Source organism: Falco peregrinus, chromosome 1, assembly GCF_023634155.1.
Source record: "Falco peregrinus isolate bFalPer1 chromosome 1, bFalPer1.pri, whole genome shotgun sequence".
Taxonomy (NCBI): Eukaryota; Metazoa; Chordata; class Aves; order Falconiformes; family Falconidae; genus Falco; species Falco peregrinus.
In genome coordinates this window covers 103,875,237-103,898,538 of record NC_073721.1, presented here as the reverse complement: position 1 = coordinate 103,898,538, position 23,302 = coordinate 103,875,237, and positions in this window count along the sequence as shown.

Genomic DNA, 23,302 nt, shown 5'->3' with positions numbered 1-23,302 from the left:
GTGTGACACCGGGCATCATCCTCCCTCCAGTTCATTACGCTCTTTCAAATCCCTATTAAAGTTAACCTTTGCCTTAATACCAAAGACTTCACAGTAGCTTGCTGTTGGTAAACTGAAACCTCTTAATGTAGACTTTGCTGTACATTGACATTTTTCCATTTGTACGGGTTAGTAATATTTGGGTTTTGGTGGTGGTTTGTTGGTTTTTTTTAAGTACCACCATTTTCTCATCCTGGTCAAAGATTACCAGGTTTTCACTGAAACAACAACAAGAAAAAAGATTCTGCATTTTTGACAAAAAGACAGAAATCTTCAAGGAAAATACTTTCACTAAACTTTCCACAAAGTACACAGCACTCGCACCATAGCAGGGCAGCTGTAACTGGAATGCAGAGGTGGAAGCAGTGTCAGCATCCTTTCCATCTAGCAAGTTACAGCTGGGATCAGCCCTACCTTTATAAAAATGGCTATTCTGTAAAAAAAACACTCATAAAATTTGCTACCCACATGTGTGTAAATACACCTGTGTGATTTAATCCTTATCGCACCTGCTCTGCAGAAAGCATTGCTCTACAAGCAGCGCAGTCACAGCACTTGAAACCCCATCACCTCATCCTGTGTTTGCCTAGACATGTCAGTAAATGTTTAAACACCTTTGGACTGAAGGAACAAAATCCTATCTCAGCAGCTGCTGATTCAGTTTTGAAGTACATGCTCATTAAAGCAGAGGCTGGGTGGATTGAATAGCATCTGCTGCCCGCACTGAGCATGGCACAGCAACATGCTATGTGCAGAGCAGAGCGGAGGAAGGTATCTGTGCTTTTTCTGCTTTTATTCCCATCAAACAGCTACAAAATCTACACCTGGTATTTTTCCTCCAGAGGTGTGAAGGAAAAGAGGTTGAGGGGAAGGAAAGTAGCTTCTAGCAGGGACTTGGCTACAGTGCTGTGAGACCCCAAAGCCTCACACGTCACTGCTCCCGTTTTTGGAATACACTAGACAATATTTTCCTGTTAAAGACTCATAGAATTATTTAGGTTGGAAAAGACCTTTGAGGCCATCAAGTCCAACTATTAACCCAGGACTGCCAAGTCTGCCACTAAACCCTGTCCTGAAGCACCACATCTACGAGTTTTTTAAACACCCCCAGGGACGGTGCCTCCACCACCTCCCTGGGCAGCCTGTGCCAGTGCTGGGCCACCCTTTCAGTGAAGACACCACAGAACGAACACCTTTTGCCCTTCTCTACCCTGTCACACTTTACCACTAAGCTGCTACAGTGAAAACTGATCATCTAAAGTGCCTGTGAGGACACTGGGTAGGAGAGGGGCTCACCCACCGCCTCCCACCCTGCGCTGCGCTGGTTTGCAAAGGGATGCTTGATGTGCCTGCAGCCTCGGGAGGGCAGGTCTGAGGACAGTGGTGCCACCAAGCCCCTGCAGACATCCTGTAGTCACCTTCACATCCAACCCCAGCAGCTCACAAGGGTATCCTGGCTGGCCACACACCAGCCCCCACAGTTTTGGGGTGCCCCCGCACCTTTTATTGCCCTCCTGCATGGTGGCTGCAGCACACCCAGCCACCTGCAGAGCATGTCAAAAGGCTTAAAAGAAAACATCACTCTGTCTTTGCAGACATGTCGTCTTCCCCATTCCACAGAAACATGTTTTACTATCAAACCGTTCTCTCTTTTTTTTTCCAAGTTAAGATTTCCCATGAAATGGAAATACATGATTTCCAGCAAAGTCTATCAGCAACAGAAAAGGAGTAAAGCAGGAACCTGCTGTCCTTATTTCTTCTTTTAATCTTTCCAGTGGGGAAAGAGTGAGGGAAAAGCATAAAATATGATGGAAAGGAGGAGGTACTGCTTCTGCCGTTTCCCCATTCTCTCCCTGTCTGGGGTAAGGGGATGTTTTAATACCCTCCTTTTCTTCTAATGCCAAAAGCCAGCACAGAACAAGCAAGACAAAGAAAAAAGCAACTGTCCTAAAAGAAAAACAGAAACGTCATCATTCTCAAAAGGAGAAACAATGCTGTGCACACAGATGCAGCGTGAGATCATTCACATTTTATCTTTGATGTTTCTGTTCCAAACTTTACAACTGAGATCAAAAATCCCAACAACGAATGTTTTGCTCAACACATCCTGAAGAGAGAAATTTTTAAAGAACTTTGGAGGATTTGGGTATTTAAGAGACACTGTCATGAAAATTTATCACTAAATGTAAGTTTTATTCCATCTAAAACCTACTGTGGTCCCTGGGAAAGCCAGCTAAGTACAGCCTCAGCTGTTTTCACCCTGAAAATCAGATCAAGGCATCAAAGCAGAGGAAAGGAAGGCTGTTGCAGCCACAGAGGGAAGAACAAGGTATTTGTAGAAATGGATTCCCGTCATCGGCAAAACAGGGTCAATGTGGGAGAACTCAAGGAATATTTTTTCCCATTTTGTAGATGTGAAGTGGGGCCAGGCAGCGGTGGCTGAATTTTGGTGCATGGAGGGGTCGGACACACACCAGAGACCCCAGAGTCAGACAATGCTGGGATGGTCCCTGCCAGGCACCTGCCCAGCATCAAACAAAATAGCACCTTTCTCTAAAAGGGACACCTTTGCAAAGGGCTTTCTTTCCCCATACATTACGTAGGTGCCCTCACCAAAAAAATGCACTATGCAATGAGAATATATATGATTCCTTGATATATAAGCTGTTTACAGAGTAGGTCTTTTAATTAAAAATGACTGCTTGCTTTAAGCCCATTATTTTAATGGGTTTGCTCAAGGTGTGGGGTGTTGCTTTTCAAACTGCTGAGAAACGCTGCACGTTCCTGTTTCACTGTCAGAAAAGGAATTGATTTTATTTGTTCTTCTCTTAAATGAAACATAATTAAAGAGTAGGAATGTTCCCAGTCAAGGAAAAAAAAAAACATTCAATTAAAAAAAGATCTACTTTATTAAGTTAAAATTCAATTTCAGGTTTTCATTACATGCAGCTGCATTGAAGTACAATGCCGATCGTTTACATCTGCTCAGAGATATTTGGATGCTACTTTGCTTTTGTAGATGTAAATTTCTTAGTCTTCAGAAGAAAAAAAGGCAGACTTTGAAATGTAATTTTATCACCTAATCCATTCTGTGTTGTAACCTCTATCAGCAATTAATGACCTGAAACATAAAAGCAAAGTGATGAGCCTATAATGAATTATACCTTATGATGACACTTTCATTATGGAGAACACTACACATATTTACTGCAGACCTTTTACATTTGTTGGTAGTTGGTATTTCATCAAATTAAGTTTAAATAATATGTGGGCCTTACGGTACATTAACTTTTTTGTCTTAAAATGCATTAATGCATTGTGTGCGCATCTATCGAGCACTTGTGAGAAGTACCACAGAGCTTTTTATCACAGTGAGGGAAGTGGAAAGGAATTTCTTCTCAGGGTGAGAGTTTCCAGCAATGAAGTTGAAGTGTCCAGACCCCGCTCAAATGATTATTAAGGTGACATTAATTTAATTCATTTAACACCTCCCAGGTTCCTGAGTCCAAGGAGTGTATATACCTTGACTCCACTACATCCAGGAGCTCAGAGCCCGGACAGGCTTCAAGAAACCAAAATCTGTTGCTTCGGACTCTCAGCACAGGTACATAGCCCTAATTTTACTAAAAATAGTGAAGTCTGCATGCATTTCTATATCAAACCCCAGGTGGGATTTATCCATTTTTACTTTCTTCACCAAAAACTAAGCATCTGGTCAAAGTTATGCAACAACCAGGCAGTGGTCAACGGAGAGAGAGAGGCATTCAAAAGGCAGCTCATCCCGTGCCACAAGAGGATAGTGCAGCACCCCTGGCAGTGCCACCTCATTGCTGCTGAACCACCACAGGGGCTGAGGACAAGAGTACGCAGGAGCTGAGTACACTCAGCTGTACGTCAGGTTAAGCAGGATGAGCTTCTCCCTCATCAAGTCTCTCCCTTTCTCTAATCACATCCTCTAATCCAAGAAGATACAGAAGATGAATCCCTTACTATGGGTCAGTTTTGCACTGGTGTAAGCAGCAGCAGCTTTGCTGACTTCTGACACCAAAACTGATGAAGTCAGCTCAGTACAAAATGATGCAGAGGAGCTTTGGGAAGACAAACCAGGGAGAAAAGCCTACAGGCTGTAACCCTGTATTTATTTCTAGGTGGAAGTCTCTCTCTCCCAATCTTCCAGAAGTATGCAGGTTGTTTCACACCACAGCTGAAAAAGGAAAGGAGGGATTAAAGAGTGAGGGAAAGCTAAACCAAGATTATTTTGCACAGGGTCTAGCCAGAAGAGATGTCAGTAGATGTGATGAGAGATCACAGAGATGTGAGCAAAGATGAAGTATTGGCAATGGCAAAGACCGGCGCCACATTCAAGGTGACAAGGTTTGACAGCAGTCATGGTAGTCACGGGGGGACACTATTGCCTTTTTCAGTACCACGTAAATTGATTGAAACAACAGAATAGAAAGAAACAATAGAAACAACTGAGGGAGAGAGGCAGCAGTACAGAAGAGCTGGAAGAGTTCATACCAATGGCATAACAGACCTCTGTCATTGACAGACAATACTTCTTCAGATCTCTTTTCAAGGATGTTAGCAAAATGCTGGGTAAGTGGATACAAGCCCCTGGCACTCAAGGTCTAAGCCATCATGTACTTCCTAGGCTTGACACAAAAACCGTCCCTAAGGAAAAGCTCCCCACACCTGTTTCAACAAGGTCTCTTTTGGCCATTCCCAAGGCAGAATGCAGGTTGCCAGCAGTCCCTGAGAGGACACAAGCTAGATGGTCCCCATGGTGGTCCTGGCTGTAGTTCCCAGATCTACAAGCTCCCCTGCCGGTGGCCAAAACCCAAGGCAAAGTCCCTTCTTCACCCGTCCCAAATCACCCAGCACTGGGGACAGAAATCTTCTCTTGCAGCAGCTTCTTAGGAAGTGTTGGCACTAAGAAATGGTGAAATTGCGTATCCTTTTCTCCAAACCTCTGCTCAAAAGCTCGCTGTGTGACTGGGCTTTTGCAACCACCAGGCATTAACACTGCATTGGCTGCAGGCTGTGGGGAAGCCACCAAAAAGACGTGACATGAGAGAACACACAGAGACGATCAAACAGGACTTTCAGCTGAAGAAATAATTCAACCAAGAAAAACATGCACAGTTCATCTGATGGAGAGATGGCAGTCATGCTGTGATGGGATAACACATGATAACTCTCTGAACTGTCCTGGGGTAGAAGGTATGGTGGATGACACTAAAAGGCAAAACCAAGCAAAGGAGCATGAAATAAAGCTATGAAAAATTTAGGCTGTTAAGGGAAAAACCTTCTTCCTAACAGAGACTTAATAGATTTAGGAACAGGCTTCTAAGGGAAGTAATAGCAGTACCCACCATTGCTTGGGGTATTTAGAGCTCTACTGCAGGAAAAAAAGCAGCACTGGGAAACACGGAGCTGAAAAACACAAAGCTGAAGAAAGAAACTACGCAGGGAACAGCCTATTTACTTAATTCTGCCACTTTCAACAGTGGAAAGCCCATGAGCAGCCTGCACTTTCCTTGCATGGGTTCATTATTCAAATGCATTTGATGAATAGTCCTTCAAGCCCATTGCCTCATGGGTCAGTCGTGAATATCCTGAGCAGAAGTTGTGTCTGCCTGAATTTCTGGTACTGTTCCCAGGGAGCAGTGAAGTTGCCAGGCTGTCCTTTCTGGAGCTGGTGCCTAATGGCCTTGAAAGGCCATCTCAAGACCATCACACTCCGCACCCTCCCCAATTTTGCAAGCTTTCCCACAAAGCAGCCCCAAACCCCCACCCTGCTCCACCATGTGGGATATGACTAGTGGGCTTGACCCCTGGCTCACTGCATGGGCTGAACCCAAAAGCCATGCACGGGGTTCACTGGTTCCTGACAGCAGTGCTTTTTTGAGGAGAGTTATTCGCATTAATGATTTAGCCAGCTTCGCTAAATGCATTGTGTTCTTGACATTGGCGGCATTAGCAATTCATTGCATTTCATTTTATGCTCTGTAGGGTGAAAGAATACTGTTGTAAATTGAATTAATGCTTAGTTTTCCTTTGAAATAGTAATACCAAATAAATAATTTAGTCCATGAACAGTGAAAAAAAAAAAAAAGATAATAAGAAGAAATTGAAGTCAGCTCTAATATGCATTACAAAAAGGGGTGTTCACTTCAGCATTCCTAACTGCGAAAATGTTTTGTGGACTTAATTCCAAGGAAATTAAAACTTTTGTCCACAGTAAGAATGTTGTGTTAAAGACATAAAAAGTTTATGCTGTTAAAGCAATGTACCATTTAGCCTTCAGTTACAGCATTGGGAAGACAGGAATATTGCTGTGCAGTGGACTGGAGAGAACTTGAATTAGTTCAGTCAATTAAGTCATGATTAATTTATGTTAGATCTTGTTCTCTTGAGTCTATAAAAACAAAGACTTTAGTTAACTGCCAGCATTTAGTTTAATAAAAGTAAAGTCTTTAAAGATGACTTCAGGAGGGGAAAAAAGCATTGCTGACAAAATCAATAGACAGCAAGATTCCTGTTTAATTTGTGTCAATGCAAGTTAAAATAACTTCAGAGACTAATACAAAAGGGATGCTCCCCTCAAAAGGAGAACCAGATTCTCCAGATCTTGATTAGTGCAGCTAATCTAGCAGCTCCACCGGTACGTGTGACAAATCACAAATGCAGAAAGCTCTGGCACCTCCTTTCTTTCCTCTGTTCCTCTAATTTTCCTGTTGTGTTGCCTGCATCCTGATTTGGGCACACAAAGATGAGTTTCAGTACTAGTAAAAATCACACTAATGCAACCCTACACCCGCACCCAGGCCGTGATTACCCTAATGAGCCCTCTTTAATGCAGGTAAGTGCATTCTGCGCATTTAATTACCCTAAACCACAGAGAGAGACTTCTAGGCACCAGATACCGTCTTGGGATGCAGATTAAAATTCCGTTTGCTTCTCCATAAGCATGGAAAAGATAGATGTATGTGTGTATACATATATATTTATATATATAGATGACAATATTGATACAGATGTCAGCGTATCAGGTAAGGGACATAGGTATTATGCTGGAGGGGGGCATCAAATCAGATGCAAAGTCCATTCTCCACACTTAACCATCTCAGAGCTGGGCATGACGTGTATGCCAGCCCTCCCCACAGTGTGCAGGTCACCTCCTCAAGAACCAGGGCAACCATTGCTTTCATGTCCAAGGCATGAAAGCAATGGCATGTCCTTAGGCATGTCCAAGAGGTTGGCCTCTGCCTATTGCAACAGGCACCACCAAGGGTTGTTGCCTAAAGGCAGATCCAAGGCAGATCACAGCACCAGAGTGGGTTTGGAGACCTATCAAAAAAGTCCATCTTTTACTTGATAGCCAAAAGAGATGACATGAAATCTCTGCCATCATGTCATTCAGAACCACAGAAGCTTGATTCCAGTTGAAATCAACAGGAGTTGAACTCACATGCGTGCACATCTCTAAAATCTTCCCCCATGTAGTCTGACCCAGTCTGTAGGCTGGTTGTTAGACCTTCAGCAGGTCCATTGCTGCTGTGGGATTAGTGCACTTCCTTCAGAAGAAGCTACTGTCATGAGATATTTCATCATTATGATGGGGATCATTAAATATCTTTGTATTTAGCTGCTACTATTTGGGGTCCACCTTCAAATCAGTTAAACAGAAGCAGCACAGGATTAAATAAACTGAGCAGTCATAAATTTACCCCTGTGCTCCGACAACCAAGGATTCAGGACATGACTCAGGATTTTTCATGTTGGCTATCGTTGTGCTCTTGATTAGGGTCCTGCCTCCCTCCCAAGACCAGAGAAAGTATCTGCTCCCAAGGAACAACAAGGAGAAATAAACATCCTCCATGCTATTTACTGCAGTAGTGCTTGTGCTAGCCCTTGTAAAGCCCATGCTTGTGGCAGGAACCGAGTCCCGTCACCCCATGTGCTCCAGGCATGAAGGAAGTCATGCTCTACCTTCACAGCATCTCTCCTTTCAGCTGCTGGCACGAAAGATTTCCTCCCTGAAAGTCATCCAGCAGAAAATGATGTAGTAGCTCAAATTATGTTATTTTTTAGCAGTAACTGCCACAATTTCTAGTGGTCCAGAAATGCAACAACCTTTTTTCTTTTTTTTTGCACAGTACATTCAAGCACAAGGCAAACTGTTCTGTACCATTGAAAAGGTGCCTAAAACAGCATGAGGGCTGAAGAGATGAAACAGGTTGAAATGGCAAATTCTCAGTCTGAAAGACTTCAGAGTCAGAAGAACAGCATGATGAGCTTTGGCTGGTTCACAAGGACTTGAAAGAAAACACAGGCAGGAACTAAAGCACGAGCTGCTGGAGAGAGGGAAATCAGGCTGTCAACAGCAAAGTGAAACGGTGACAGAGCCAACAAGCTAGGCCATGCATGCTGAGATAAGCAGGAGGTTGGAGGGGAACCTGGGTGACCAGGATCCTGTCATGATCTTGGGTTTTGGGTTTAATAGCAAAAGCCCACATGTCCTGCTCAACAATGGAAATTTCTTGCTTCATCCCACATCTGTATCTATCCACCCTCCTTTGGGAAGTCTCGTCTCATTGCATGGTATCTGTGAAGGTTTGGGAAATGTGCACCAGCAGAGCCAATTCTGCAGTCCCAGGGAGCGTTATCTGCTCCCCTAACTCACATTAGCTTCATTACCATCATCCCAAGGACACCAGCAGAGCTTCATGGCCCCGACCAGCTTCACTGGGAGCCCCAGCCTTCTGCTTGGGCACCTAGACCTTGCTGGGGCTGTTCCCAAGGTGTGCCCATGCCCAGCCCTGTCTCCTGACTTATGGACTGGACTGCCCTGGGACTATCCCTATGCTGAAGCTTTTCTGCAGCCCCATCTCCTCTGGCAGCACCATGTCTCTCTGCTACAAACACTGTGATTTATGCCGTGTCACACTCCCAGCTGATTCCTCACCAGTTTTTCTCCTTATCGTGGGGAAAGCAACAGCCATGCTGAGGTACACATTTACCACCTGCCTCGTATCTCTGCCAAGACAGGGTGAATTCCTCAAGCAAAGGTCCGAAATATCCTCCTGCTTCCCCTCCTCGTATCAGCTCAGGCAGCGTTTGGCTATCAGCATTACAGAAGCCCGAAAACCATCTTTCTCATCTGCAGTATCTCCAATAAATCGTTAGCTAGTAAGAGGTTAAAAGTGGGTCATCGCTATTCCAGCTGAGTGAGGAAGAAGCGAGTGCTTTCTCTGCATTTGGGGAAGAACGAGGAGCTCAGGATGCCCCTGCACACTGACCGCAGAGCCCTGTGCACTGCCAGCTGCTGCTGATTTCTCCTGGCCCCACAAATGCCAACGGTTCTTCTCCCAGAAACCATAGGCACACCTGCCCTGCTCAGCTGGACCTGCCGCAGAGATGCTCAAGTTAGCAGAGGATATGATAGAAGTGAAAAAAATACAGTGTGGTGTCAAAGCAGTTGGGCTGACCTCAGGATAGCACCTCACCATGTCCCCCCAGCCCCACAGAAATGCCCAAATTACCTGCTGGCTGCAAGAGAGGAGCTTCTGCTTGAAAGTGGATGGCCACAAAGCAGTGAAGAATAATTCGGATAGTTAAAATAAAGACTCTGTATGTCCTATTACTGTGTGCTGAACTTAAAAAACCTGAAAGTTTAACCCCATTATTCTCAGAGCAAAGCACTTTGTTATTCAGAACCAGCAGCTGGAGGGCTGCTATCTATTTCCAGTTACCTGCCCATGCAGAGCATTTAATTCTGTGACATATCAATCAGAGATATAGTATGAGATATCAATTATACACTTGGAGGGAGAGGAAGCAAACCGAACAAGCCAAGTAATTTGAAATGTATGGTTAGAAAGGTGAGGGTTTTAGGAAAAAGCTGAATGTCAGTTCACATGGGTTCCTTGAGGGATTTCAGGGAAGGTACCAAGCCCAAGGCTCAGTCATCCAGGTCCCAAGTGGGGATGCTGAGAAACCTGTAGTGTCCCCAGCCAGAAGCAGGATTTCTTTATAAATGCCTTTGAGCATTTTTTTTTTCTATATATGCATTTGGTTTTCTATGTCTGCCAACTCAGCAGACCTCAGAAATGGGAAGCAAACCTGGCACCAAACATGCGCTGCCACAGTGGGTCCCCAACCTACACCTGTCCCACTGCCTCTCCTGCCTACACAGCTGAGTCGTCAGGATAAACACAAGATTCCTTCCCATTTGCCCACGTTAACAGTTTATTTGTTATCAAAACATGTTTACACTCCCTGCACGAAAATCAATACTTCCCACCTGTGCCTACACAGCAGAGTCTGGTTTTGTGAATAACTCTAAAGAAATTCAGTCTAAACAAATTAAAATAGAAATAAAGTAGCGTTTTCTTCTCAAATGTATAGCACAAATCATCTTATGTGTTTATACACTAGCCCTTACATAAGGATTTACAAACAAATGTCAACATTTAGCGACTACTTTTTCCTGCTGAGTCTCCTGCATCACTCATTCCTCATTAAGAAAAACTCCTTTCCAAAGTGATGCATCTGAAACTTCGCACTCAGCTGTTTTCTGGCACATTTTGAGCTTCTCTGCATCACCCCCTATCGAGTGCTCCTTGGAGCTCCAGGGAATCCGAACGAAGGGTGCTTTCATGTCTGTGAAATTCAGATCTGTGCTTTCAGAGCTAGTTAAAAATATTACTTTCTTTTCTTTTTGCTCTGCTTGCTTATGGTAGAAATGTTTTGCACCCCTAAAGAACTGGGGTAGGTGGAGAACCAGCTAGGCGCCATACAAAACACACCAAAAAGTTTGGGTTTGCTCCAGATGTCAGGATAAAACAAGGTGGATGCAGGCAGGGGGCTTTCACCCTCCTGTTACAGGGCAATATCAGCATCTCCTTTTGCACAGACAGCGGTGCCTCCCCTCTGCCCAAAACACACAAAGCATCAACAACAGCACCAAAGAACAATAAATTAGTTTTAAAGGTGTGTGCCCTAGGGAAGGAGTTGTTATTAAGCAGCAATGCACACAATTAAACCCAAAACATAACAATGACCCATAGGGCTCGCAGAGACGCTGGTTCTTCCCTGACAAATATCACAGTGGTCACTGTGCCTCACTGCAGGGTAGCAGAGGTGGGGGGAACAGGCTGGGTGTGAAACAGGCTCGGTCCCCCCGCAGCAGCAAAGCATCATCACCTCCGCTGCACAAGGAGAGCTGGTGGCAGCTCGTGTACAAAACTTAGTGGGGAAGCAACAAACAAGGTCCTGACAGCTTCATGGGGAAACCAAATCCTCAGGGACCCCCTGACTTGCTGATTTAATCAACTTCTTGGGCTCATTAGAAGAAAGCTGTATTCACAGGCGAGGGGTACAACTGCACGCAGGTGATAAATCACAGCCCGCCCAAACTTCCCAGGTCTTACAGAGTGAGGCATGAGCACCTGCTGCATCCTAGCCAGGAGCTCAAGCAGCAGAGCATGGGGGAAGTTTACTGTGAAGACTTTGATATCTATAAGCTTTCTTCATAGTAAGGGCGTTATACTCTAGCACAAAGTTTGAAGCACTTTTTTTTCCTCTCTCTAGTCTTTGCCTCTCAGTCTAAACTTTGATACAGAATGAAAAATTCTAGTGATTTTGAATCAAAATGTCTTGCAGATGCATGTGGCCCAGCGTCACTAGTACAGCAATTAAGGATAAGTACTTTCTAAACAAACAGTTCACTGTCCCTCTGTTCACACAGTCCCATCCTCTGCCATCACTGTTGGTGGGATTATCTACCCCAGGAATTGCCATTTCAGGTCAGACCCAAGATCAGAGACATCCAACTCAAGTTCCTGTCCCTGAAAAAAGGTTATTGAAACAGATGCTTAGTTAATGACTGGATTAAATAGGGCAAGTAGAGAGCGTCCCTGCCTCTGGCCATCTCCTCCTACAACATTCAAACTATACCCTCAAGAAAACATCTTTGAGGGCCATAACATTTTCTCTCTACCTGTGTCTTTTAACTTCATCTATTCAAAAAGAAAATTCCAGAGTGACCTGCTGATCCCTCAGCATCGGCCTTCACCAAGTGCCTACTCAGATTATTTCACACCAGTCTCCTCTACTGGCCTTTCTCCTTGGTTCAGCCCCACCTTCCATTCCTCCTGCAGGGAAGTCACCTTGCTTCCCACACCAGCCCTCTCCTTCAAATGAAGTTGTGATCTCTGCTAGTGAGAAGTGATGATACATGTGAAATAGCCAGCAAAAAGGGTAGATAGAGGACATGAGGCCAAGTTAGTGCCTTCATTAACCTGCATTTGCCCCAAGCCCCAGGAGCTACAGCTGGAGGTCCCACCGAGGATTCACCTCCCATCAGCAGGGTGAAATGGGCATCTCTGGGACATGCCTAATCGTAGCTTCATGTACATCTGCAAGAGATTGCGGCTCTCTGAGGCCTATATAAGTTGTCCAAGATGAAGCTTTGCCCCTAAATAGCACGAGTAGCTCATACATTTCACAACTGCAAGCCATGGACCAAACTGAGTAGGTGTTGCCACAGGGACAGCCTCCTTCACCCCAAATTTGTGCTTCTGGGTCAGACCCTAAGAAGTGCAGTACAGAGGAGAAATGCTATGAATTCAAACCATCTTAAGCAATCGCTTGTCCTACCACTTTTCCATATAAAAGGCTTTGAGCAATTAGTAAAACCTGAGACCTGCAACTCAATGTCACCTTGATGACAACCTTCAGGTCTCTAGCAAGTAATCTAGATGGTTGTTGGCCCCTGTACTGGGAGGAGGTTTGGTGCTTCACAGGAAGATTGATGTGACCCAGGATGTCCAGGGAGAAATGCAGCTGTTTGCCTCTCCGCAGTAACACCATGCAAAGCATATGTGCTTTGCTCTCTACTTTGCTGCACAGCATAATCTCATTGACAGCAGAAACCGAGTGATGGAATTATGCTTAATGAAAGTATATGGGCTATTAAACAAAAGGATTCTTCCAAAATAGGATTATATCAGCTTCAGAAGTGCTGCTTTATTTTCTCCTTCTGCCTTAGTAAGTATCGAGTTCCTTATGAAGCCAGGGGCTGTGCAATACCTGGCTACAGATACCATTTATAGCAGATTTCTTTTTTGGTTAAGGTAAAAGAATTGGAAAGGGGGCTTATTTATTTATAGTATGCTGTCTGGGAGAAGAAGAGAAAATATGCTACCTGGTATTACCCGAGACTTGAGTTACAGGCTTAGTTGTTAAAAGAAAGGATATTAATTACTTTTTTTAAAAAAGAAAAAGGAAAGGAAAGGGGAAAGGAAAGGAGAAAGAAGAAAGTATGGCATAAAACTCAACAGCTCCAACCCTGCTCCTAGGTTTACTAACTTTATAGGAACAATATTAAATGCAACAATTAATTAAAACCTGCCTATCATGCCCAAGTTCTTGCCTGCAACTGTGTCAAATGCTGGACGCTTGGAAAGCATTTATAAAAATCCTGCAATTGGCAAATGAGGAATAATCACTTTCCATATACATCCTTGTCCAATATCCTAAAAGCAGAGAAACAGGCTGCAAAAGCTATGCTAAACAGAGTATAGTGCATGCCAAATATGCGAAGTAAATTATACTCAGGACTGCAATTTAAATTTTAATGAAGGATTTTTTTGAAAAATACATATTGCAAAGACAAAGCATGAAATATTTACACAGAAGATTTGAACCTGAAACAGCAGAAACTAATAGCCAAAAGGTGCTTTGGATTTCAAATCTCTCTAGGAAGAAAGAAGGAAGGGTAGGAAGAGGTACATATCAATTCAATTATTCTTAATCTTACATATTTTGTAAATTTTCAGATATTTTTTACAAGTATGAAGCAAATCTGGCTATTTATAACAGATATACATCACATACTTTACAAAACAGAAATTGCCAGTGTGACCTTTGCACAGTTTGAATGTCAGAGTTGCTAGCTGCCACACTGCAAGCATGCTCCATAATGATGAATGGATTGCAGTACAAGAAATATTATTCTTATACTGATATCATCATATTAAATAAGGTTATTACAGTAAGCTATGCTCCAAACAAGGTGTGCAATTTATAAAGCTGTAACAGACACTGAACTACAATAGAAATATTTTCCTTGAAGGATGACAGGTAAGTGACACGCGTTTCCAGACGCTACCCTGCAGGAAGTGAAAAAGCAAGCTGAGGTATGAATTGGTCTGCGTTACCCTGGTTTTTATCAACAGAAAGTTCCAGGGGATTTGGGAGGCAGATGGCAGCACCAAGGGGAGCAGGCTGACAGTGTCCAACTTGGTACCCAAGACCAGGTGTCTGTGAAAAGCACACAGTCTTTGGGAGAAGGGAACCATAATGTGGGATCCAGACTGCTGGACTCATCTTAATGAGCAATATATGAAGCTGAACAACCTGGGTCAGGTATAGCATCACTGGTGGGATTTTTGTGAAGCCCAGGTGGGGCAACACTCAACAATTTCAGTAAATGCGTAAGCTTAATTGCCCTTGCATGTGACGCACGGGGCGGGGGCGGGTGGTGGTGGTACAAGGCTGCCCATCACAGGCAGGGGACCTCTACCAAGTAGTCGTATTTCCTAACCAACTTGGAAAGCAGCTCATACCTCCTCCTCTGTAAAGGTTTTATCTTGTTCAAAACAAAAAGGTATTTTTGAGGAATGGAGCAGGATAAGCCTTCAGTTTCTCACTCCTCTTCCTAATCAAAATCGCTGGACCTTGTGCCCATCACATTGTCAAACCAGTAACACTCCCAACTCTGGAGGAGCCGCGCCAGTGTATTGTTCTCCAAACCCCGTTCAGGATCATCTCATAGCTCTACAGCATGATAGGCATTGCTAGGGAAAAAAGAAGAGTTCAAGGATATTTCACCTCTCCTCGAGTGAAAGCACATTGGAACCGCTCCTCATCTCTCCAAATGATTTCAGTTTTGTGCAGATTATAAAGTGAGTCTCCTACTCCATAAAAAAAAATATATCTTTGCTAAGGTACAAATTAATGAAAATTAGACTCAGTGCTGTATATTACAGTCTCCCTTTTGAACAGAAAGAATTGTTTAAAGGTTTCCATTAGAAATGATTGGTTTCTCTGCGTGGTGGAGCTAACGTTTTTGTGAAGCTAATAAATCAACATAATGATAATTTGACAAAGATTCAAGATATCTGTAAGACTTCCTAGAAATTAAAATCTATTCAATTGGTGAAGAAAATTAAGTTAGTGACCTATGTACAAAAGAAGAGTATTTCAGTTATCTATTCTTTAGTTTTCTTTTCCTGTTATTCATTTGTTTCTTTTCCATTATTTCCTGCTATTCATTTGTTTCTTTCCTTGGCTTTTAACTCCCTTAGTTACAAAACAAAGCAAAGGCACATAGGCACACCTTCTTATGTGTGTATTGGTATGTATTTGTATGTTTGAGGATATGCATATGATAAATGAATTACAGTTCATTCAAGAAATGAAAATAAAATGCAAGACAAAAATCTAACTTGCAGTCATTTCTTTCTCAGAAAATAAATCCCTTTGCATGCACATGTCCATGTGAAACCTTTTTTGGAAATATTTGGGCCAGGGGAGTCTGTTTTCTATAAGACCAAACATAAGATTAAGTACACTACCTATGCAATTCAGGCAAACCTTGTCCTCCAAATGCCAGAAAAATTCAGTGAAGCTTTTTTCCTTGCATTATAAAAGGCAGAACATACCTTTTCCTCCACTTGGGTACCTAACAAGGTGATTTTTTCTTTAGTTGTTTGGACATGATATTGGAAAACATCTGGGCAGAAAAGGCAGAATACTAATTCCACAGAAAAGAGTCTGGGATAAGAATAAGCGAAGGATGACACTGGAAGAAATGTCACCTGTGGGAAGGATGGCTTTGGGCAGGGGCTGGAGCAAAGGCAGGGAAAGGAATGAGTAAATGGGATCTCTGGGACAAGAAAGCCAAGCCAGGCTGCTCCCTGCCTTGACCCAAAATTACTTCTCTAGCAGTTGCAGCTAAAACTCACCACTCAGCAGCATCCACCCTTGTCCCGCACAAGCCTCAAGTGTGGCTCCGCACCACAGACCTTCCCACATGCCACTGGTACCGGCGTCTTTGCAAACCCACAGCACACAGTGAATCTGCTCAGGACATCAGATGTTCCCTGATAACTCTTATCAAAGTCAAGCGTCCTTGAGCATGGGTTATTAACCTGCAGATCTTCATACTAGACTATGTTAAGTGAAATTAGGGATCATCTTCCTTGTGGGCCTCATGGAGAGGGGGAAGGAAACTGTTCTTCATAATTATGTAGTTTTCCAGACCACCTCCTCTGGGATGGGTAAAAGGAGCATTTCACCCCAATAAAACTCTGCTTCAGTGCTTAGTTTTGCTCACCAATCAAAGTATGTAGTCAGGCTCTGATCAAAAATGGCTGTGGACACACACACTTGCAGGAAAGAAAAATAACTATACATTAAGTAGGATTCAATTCAGTGTTTTACAGAGAGGCAGGAGGTTATCTCAACTCCCCATCAAACACAGTTCATGAGCAATATGACTCTTCTTACTACCATCCCTCTCTGTACATGCATCTGGGTGGTTGCAAGGCTTTGATATCCATAGCAAGAAATGCTCCCAGTTGCCAACAAAATTTTACCTTCAAGTGTAATTGTTTCACTATCCTCTCATTTACAACAACACTAAAATCAGAGACAGGCTGCTGGAGTTCAGCAAAGGCCCGTGTCTATCTGTGATCAAAGCACCCAGGATATTATTTCCGTGATTATTCTAAATCTCCATCTGCACTCTTACAAGGGGGTAGACATTGATATAAATAGATTGCTAAAACTGGGGCTATAGGTCCAGTTTACAAAAACATGCAGAGCTACAGCTGACATTATGTCTCCTGCTATGAGAAAGTCAGATAATTCAACGTTAAGTTTCCACTGAAATTGAAATAATGAGTCAGAATCCAAACTTTGCAGTAGAATGAAATACTCTAAAAACAGTTTGGCATTGTCCTAATGCCTCCACTTTTGATGAGGTCAGAACATTACTTGTAGGTCAAAAGTTTTAAAGTTTCATTTCCTTCTGCTTTTTGTCCTGGTTTTATCATTTTGACTTTTACATAACGCACAGCATCCCTGAAGAGTTAAAATAACAAAGTTGAAGTAAAACATCCTGATGATGCCCTTAGGCACTCTCACAGAATAAGAATTCAAAACCACAGCATCAGAAAATCCTCCATCAGAAAACTGCCAGCCCAGCCCTGCTCACCCCCAACAGCTCCCAGTAATACTCACGCAGCTTCACTCATCTGCCACCGTGGGCCTGGTGTTCTCTTGAAAAATTACTCCAACTAAAGAGAGAGTTTCTGGAAATCCAGCTTTTCACTGCACTGAAACGCAGCAAAGCAAAGAAAAATCGTCTGTATGAGGAGCGGGTCTAAATAAAAACAATCAATTACTTCTCCTGTACTTAATAGCATAGATATCAAAGCAGTACTAACAAGCTCTTAGTACAGCGTAAAAAAATAAAAACCACCATATACTAAGGACAATTACAACAGCAAAGCAATACTTGGCTGCAATTCAGTTTATTTAAAGTTATCAATCCTTGTCTCAAGCATCCCTCATGCTGTGATCTAACCCCGGCCGGCAGCTCAGCCCCACGCAGCCACTCATTCACCCCCATGCTGCTGGGATGGGGAAGAGAATGGGAAGGGTCAAAGTGAGAAAACTCCCAGGCTGAGACAAAGACGCTTGAAGAGGCAAAGCAGAAGCCGCGCACAGCAGCAAAGCAAACCCAGGAGTTCCCCCACCGCTGCCCAGGGCAGGCAGGTGCTCAGCCATCCCCAGGGCAGCCGGGCTCCACCAGGGTGACGGGGGCTTGGGCAGACAAACGCCATCCCTGCCAGCGCCCCCCCTTCCTTCTGCTTCCCCAGCTTTACATGCTGAGCGTGACGCCGTATGGTCGGGGCCGTCCCTGGGGCCAGCTGGGGTCAGCTGTCCCGGCCGTGTCCCCTGCCAGCTCCTGGTGCCCCCCAGCCTGCTCGCTGGTGGGGTGGGCTGAGGCGCAGCAAAGCCCTTGGCTCTGGGCAAGCCCCGCTCAGCAGCGACTGGAACAGCCCTGTGTGCTCAGCGCTGTTCCCAGCACAGACCCCAGCCAGCCCCACGCGGGCGCCGGGACCAGCAGTCACTCCAGCCCGGCCAGCACCAGCGCACCCCAACAGCAAAGCTCTAAATTCTTTACAGGTGCAGTTACGCACTCTTATCCCTATTTTACGTATGGGAAACCAAGCCAGGCACAATTAAATAGCCAGAAGGCTGGAGGTTGGGGGGAATCAAAGTTTGCTGAGTCCCAAGTCAGGACTCTGCCCATCAGGAATGGTCTCTCACGATGAAAAGGAAGGCTGCCCACACAACCGTGCAGGTTTAAATAACAGGTGTATAGGTGACTACAGGGTCTTTGCTTACTCGCTCTCTTTTTCTATCTCTTTCTTTTTGAATTTTATTTCCCAAGAAGAATAAAACTTTAAAATATTCATGTTCCTACAAAACCCTTCATTACAGTCACATCACAAGACCATTTTTTTGAGAGAAATGCTGAAGAAGCAAGTCCCAGAGATAAGATATAGAGAAAATGTGGGGAGTTAGTCTATATTTTTTGCTGCAGTATTTTATGCCTTAATACCCAGCTACACAGCTGAATTGCAATTTCCACGCTCCCAGAGGCTCACTCAGGTGCCAAAAACACATGAAGCCAAACCCTACTGCCTCTGTTTTGCCATATCAGACCACCTCATTTCTACCAACATGGGCCGGTTAAGATTAACTGATTTTCTGGAGCCACCCAAAGCCAGACCCCAGTGCGGCAGTACCAGAGATGGTACAAAGCAGTCCAAAAGCCCCTCCAACAGGCCAGGGTCTTCTTTCTTTAGCTGAAAATAGGGAAAAGGGCTGGAAGAGATCATCAGGATCACTGCATTTTCCTGCCATCCAGGTCACATATTTAGTGCAGAAAATTCTTCAGGAAAACCAGCATCCAGCAGTGAGGAGGTCCTTGGTCTCCACGTAGCAGTGCTTAGCAGCGGAAAACCAAGCCACCATTACCCAACCGAGGGGAGCAAAACACAAGATCTGGAAACTAGCAGGACCAGTGGTAACTGCTCGAAGGTTGGGTTAGGAGCCTTGTTAAAGTTCAAGGTCTTGGCGCAGCTGAGGTGGGCTTGGTGAAGCTGCTGCAGCCCAGGGGCTGGGGCTGGGCCATCATCTCCTTTTTCCAGGCTGCCACGTGCCTGCAGCTCTGACAATAACACCATGACCAAGGCCACCAGCAGCACTGATGGGAAGGGGACACATAAGAACAAGGCTATTTTGGGAATAGCCAGAAGGACTAAGAGGAATTTGCAGATTAAGAAAGGCTTGATGTGCAAACAAAATAATATCTCTGATCAAAAACAATTTAGGAGAGACTTGTAACATACCAAGAACTAGAGGCTTAGCGCAAAACTGCATCTCCGCAGGGCAGAGGGCTGACCCCTCCTGTGGGTCCTGACCCCTTCATGTTCAGAAAGTCACTTCAGCCCTCTCCAGCCTTCTCTTCGCTGCTATGGAGAATGTTGCAAACACATGAAAACACCAGCCACAGATGTTATATCTATAAGCAACATAATTGTGAGTCTTAGCCACATCAGCTGCTGTTCTTGGTTTACCTTCCCAGCCATTATTCTTCATTAATCCTGCTGCCCTGTTCATCAGGCTCAGAACTCCTCCAGAGGATTTGAATTAAGTAGGTGGTCTCCTTTAAGGATGGAGCTGGAACTGAATAAATTGGGAGAATGCATTACAAGAGTAGGACTGATGCACAGCGCAGCATCCCCATTTATCTGACTCAAAGTTTGTTTAGCATCGTTGTTTTTTTATACAGAGAACTCAGCTTTTTAATTCTTTCCCATGGGCAAAGCCCAGAGGTAATGGACAAAATGCCAGGGTGAGCACAGAAAAATTTTGACATCCCACAACAGAATAAATACATTTTTTACAAAAATAAAGAAATTAATAGAAATAGGAATGGCTCTGCAGGCTGCAGACTGGCTCAGCCACCCAAGAAGAGACAGCCTGGGAATACTGCACAAAACCTTTCTGGGAGCCAAAAAGCAAGAGGAACAAATGGGTTTGCAGTAGGAAAATCTTTCTGATGCAGCATAATTTTACAGACACGGACCATACACGTGGGATGGGATAGGATGGAGGAGAATGTTTTTATAAAGCTTCCTCTGGTCTTCACTGTGCACCAAAGCCCTGGGGAAATGCAGGGGATGCTCTGTCTGTGCAGACATCATACACAGAGCATCAGCACAGGCAATGAGAGGGGGGAAAATAGGGAGGTTATTGCTACAAGGACTTGTACTGCCCCTGGGCACAGGTTGGGTGATTGCCCCATGCATAGGTGGGGAGCTGGGTGTGAACAGCACAAGGCTCAGTGCCCAAAGGACACCGGTAACCGTGGCCCTGCCTTGCTGTCACTTCGGGGGTGGGCACAGCCCCATGTTCCCAGTGCTCCATGCAGATGGAATAAGATTATTCCACCACCCACCATGCTCCTTCCCTGAGCTTCTTTGCATGCAGGATGGACCCAACCAAGCTCAGCTCATTCTCATGCACCTCCCCTGGGTTGTGCGTGGGATGTGCAGAAGGTAGACCCATCCTCAGGGCACCTGCAGGTCACGAAATGCTTTGGCGCAAGGGGAAGCTGAAAGTGAAGGCCTTCCCGATCCACTCGCACCAACAAGGGAAGGCAGCTCCTGACCATGGGTCCTCAGCTAAACAGCAAGACCCAAAGATGGACACTAAAGCTTCAAACTGAGGGGAAGTCAGTGGAAAACAGTGTTTGGGGCTGTGGGCAACTCACAAGAGGCAGCAACCCCTCAAACATGGAAGCCTGGAAGTCAGAAGCGCCAACTTTGCCAAAAACCACACAGCAGCTCTGCAGAAAAATACAGCCTCAGTGCAAAATTAGCGAGTGCAAGTTCATGGCCTCTTTCTTCCACAGAAAGAAGCAAAAATCAACAGATCGAAAGACGTGTTTTTTCTGAACGCAGTGGAAATGGCCACAGAGCAGGTTGAAAACCGAAGCCGGAAACGTCGCTGTCATTACAGGGATGGGTTGTGCTCCTGCTATCACGTGTTCCCTGAGCTCTTGCTGTGAGTTTCCCTTCAGGATTGGGATCCTTAAGATTAAGAGCTCTTGGTCTGCCCACTCTCTTGACTCCTGGCTCTTGTCCCAGAGCTCAAATACCAAGAAGGAACTACCCAAAAGGGACGTTCTGTGCTCAACAGCGCAGAACAGAAAACACTGGACTAAAGAAACAAACAAAAACTACAGAAGGAATGAGAGATGGCCAAACTTTTCTACATGACTGAGTGCCCGAGTGGAAGGTCTGTGCATATGGGGCTCTGACTGAACCTCAGTGTGAGCCTCAGCAGAAGATAACTCCGATAACTATGGGGGGAAGGGGGGGATTTTCTTTCCCAGCTATACAGGCAAACGTATGGGAACAGTCACAGAGATCTCCTCCTACATTGCTTGGTCTCTCCTACACATTGATTTCTGCCTTGCTCCTCACCACACAGCCCCTTTTATAAGGTCCTGCCCTTTCATATGGCCCTGACCTTTTCAGCTCTGACCCATCTGGCCCCCTCAAGCTGGCTTCTCCAGACATTCACACCAGGTCGGTGCAGAGGGAGCCCAGACACTTGTACGGGTGATGGGAAATCACCCAAGCGGCTCTTTGGATCTTTGGAGCACTGGCCCCAGTGCTTGCAGCACAGGGAAGCAGGTTACACTAGGAAAATACTTTCATATTTTGTATGCTGTGAGTCACTGGTGAAACTTCAGCTTGGTAGGCTGCTGCCTGTAAAGCAGTAATTATATTCTCCACAGTCCCGGGAACCGGGCCATGATTGCCTGGTGATTAGGAGAAGCAATTTGCAACCAAAACTGAACATTGCTCCAAATAAATTAGGTAGCTGGCTACAAAGCCATGGCTCTTCTGGGTAACCTTAATGAGGATGCAGTTACAGTAGGCGATGTAGGAATTTCATTTTCCAAGGATAACAGACCACTGAGCTGCCTTCCAGATAATGAAGCCGACACAACTGTCCAGGGGACAGATTTCTAAGGGATCAGGGATCTGACTAAGAGGAGGCACAAGACAAAAAGTAAAAGAAGCCCTGAGCCACAAGGGCAGGTGATGAATCATTCAAAAACTATCTGTTAAAAGCCCAGAGGATTTGTTTACCTGCTGTTCCTGAAAGTTATGTAGTGATGTCACCTTGAACCCAGAGGAAATAAGCTACATTTACCAAAAAAAACCAAAACAACCCAACCACCTTGTTATTTGTCACTGTTAAGCACGTCCAGCCTCATCACTGGGTTCATACTTTACTTTTACTTTGTAAGTTCTAGCACTGCAAACTGCTTATACCAGGTTTTTATTCACTTTGAATTCACAGTCTGAGCGCCTGTCAGACCAAGGTCTCGCCTCCCTCACAGTTTATGCACCAGCACACCTTGGCCATGCTCTGGGTCTGCAGCCACACGCGCTCTGCCGGTGTAGTCTGGCAGCAGCCAGGAGTTATTGCTGAGCATTAAGTATCTGCAATTTCAAATCACAAACTGGGGAGTAAGAACACTATGGTGTTGAAAGAGAGTCATTTAAAATATATGGTAGCAAAGCATCTGTGTTATACTGTCTTGTCATGCTGCTCATTGGAATTAAATCATTATTTTTATTCCATAGATCATGTATTATTTTACTAAAGCTTTCTGTAAATGAGCCTTTACAAATTCACAGGGAGAGGTCTTATCTTCATTCCTTAAATTAAAAAGAAACAATTTAACGTACAGCAAGCAGACAGCTAGCAGAGGAGTTCACTTCTGTGGAGACAGAGACTAATTGGAAACCTCTCCCTTCCAGTTCTGCCTTGCGCTGCTAATCAGGTTCATAACTCCAAACGAGCACAGCTACAGATGAAGAGCAGATGTGGGATCAGGGCACAAAAGGTTAATTAAAACACTAGGACAAGAATGAGGGAGATGATTGTAAAATAACCCCAAGCAACAGAACTACCTTTAGCTGTACAGGATATTCTTCAGCTGGTCTTTGCTAAACAAAACCCTGTTTTTACATCCTCATAAATGACATTTGTTTTGCTCACCACAGGATTTGCTGCATTTTACTATCTT